The sequence below is a fragment of the Tenrec ecaudatus genome, chromosome 13 (genome assembly GCF_050624435.1).
Source record: "Tenrec ecaudatus isolate mTenEca1 chromosome 13, mTenEca1.hap1, whole genome shotgun sequence".
Classification (NCBI taxonomy): Eukaryota; Metazoa; Chordata; class Mammalia; order Afrosoricida; family Tenrecidae; genus Tenrec; species Tenrec ecaudatus.
Window position 1 is genome coordinate 55,005,418 of NC_134542.1, and position 1,822 is coordinate 55,007,239.

At 40.6% G+C, this 1,822-nt stretch overlaps 1 non-coding gene across 1 annotated transcript; it reads right to left on the reverse strand.

Annotated features, from left to right (window-relative positions):
- Positions 1-1,091: 1,091 nt before the first annotated feature.
- Positions 1,092-1,254, reverse strand: LOC142425141 (U1 spliceosomal RNA). The gene has a single exon (XR_012779510.1). It is a non-coding gene; the product is annotated as a U1 spliceosomal RNA (small nuclear RNA).
- Between the last annotated feature and the right edge of the window lie 568 nt (positions 1,255-1,822).

The following is a 1,822-nucleotide window of genomic DNA, read 5'->3' on the forward strand; positions in this document are numbered from 1 at the left end:
CTCAAAAGAGCCATGGTGGCACAATGGGTTGAAGTATTGGGCTGCTAAGCAAGAGATCAGTTGTTCAGACCCACCAGCCACTCTGGGGGATGAAGATGACATTTGTCTGGTCCCATTAACCTATAGACACAGCAACACAATGGAGTAGTTATCCTCTGTCCCAGAAGATTGCTATGAATTTAAATCAACTCAACAGCAATGGGTGGGCATATGAGATCAAACTAACAACAGCAACTCAAAAGATAAGATAGGAACATTAGAGGGCAGTAAAGTTATGGTAATGGGAGAAGGAGAACTCAAAAAGGTGAGTGAGAATGGTTGGTTAACTCCAAGAATATAATCAATGTCACTGGATTGTACATATAGAAGCTGTTGAATAATGTGTTTTGTTGTGTATATTCTCAATGCAACAACAAAATATTTTCATGTTTTTTCTCAACAACCCTACCCCTTAGGGCCAGCTCATGAAATTCAGACCAGCCAGCACATTCTCCTCTTCTCCTCTAGGCCCTGTGAACCAGGTCCATGGATGTCAGAGGCCAGACTCAACCTGTCTCTCTATTGCTGTACTTCTCTCGCTTGCACTCAACAAGTGGATGCAGGTGGTGCCGTAGCAAACAGTTCAGCCTGCCCACATGTCCCTTTAACGTTCAGTCCTAGAATGGAGATTTTCTTCAGGGCTCCAGATTTTCCCCAGCTTCTGACAAAAACCACTAGTTCAAGAATCAAAAACCAAAGAGTCCTTTTTCTTCAATCTCTCAGCAATGGCCCCTTAGGCAAGACTCTTAGAATACAAACATCCTTGGGCAGTGGGGAGGGAGGGTGACTTATCTTTTCAGAGCCTTCTTTGCAAGCTGGTCCTAACCATTTAAAGATTCAAATTTTAATGGTTCAAGGCAAGTCTTACAAACTCTCTGTTTTCATACTTCCCAATAATCATTTCTATCAATCATTATCTGTGCAATAATAAGCAGAAGAAATCAGTATAAATAAAGTAGAATCAGATCCTAGACTCAATTATTAAAACAGTCAAGTTCAGTCCTTATTTAAATTCTTTTCTTTCTTTCTTTTTATTTTTCTTCTTTTCTAATCAGGGGAGAGCGCGAACGCAGTCCCCACTACCTCAAATTATGCAGTTGAGTTTCCCACATTTGGGGAAATCGCAGGGGTCAGCACATCCGGAGTGCAATGGATAAGCCTCGCCCTGGGAAAACCACCTTCGTGATCATGGTATCTCCCCTGCCAGGTAAGTACTGGCTTATTTAAATTCTTATCTAAACTATTCTATTGATACAAAATATGGAATTAGGCCTCTTGAGAGCATAAAGCCAGAACCAGGCTTTCTGTCAGCCATTTTCCTTAAGCAGCATGGTTTCTGAGAAATTCAAGAGGTGATTTCTACCCTTGAGCTCAAAATATACATGAACAACTTTCATTTTCATCATCTCAAACATGAATAGCCAAAGACAACAACCAAACAAAATAATCAAAGCTTTAACTTCCCATATTCTTTCCAGAAGGCAACCCAGCAAACTGCATAGTCATATCTGACTTCTGGTTAACCAAAGCAGAAACACTACCATGAGGAGGAGATCAAACAAACACCCACTCTCCATCCTTATGATTGTTTCTCTCTAGTACCCAACTCCCAAGGTACCATACTGTGTTAGTCTGGGTAAACTAGAGAAACAGATTCATAGACACACATATGTGTATAAGAAAGAGGTTTATATACAAGAGCAATTGAATCTTCAGAAAACATCCCAACCCAGTCCAGATCATCTCCATATGTCTGATTCCTCTTCAGACTCACATAACACAT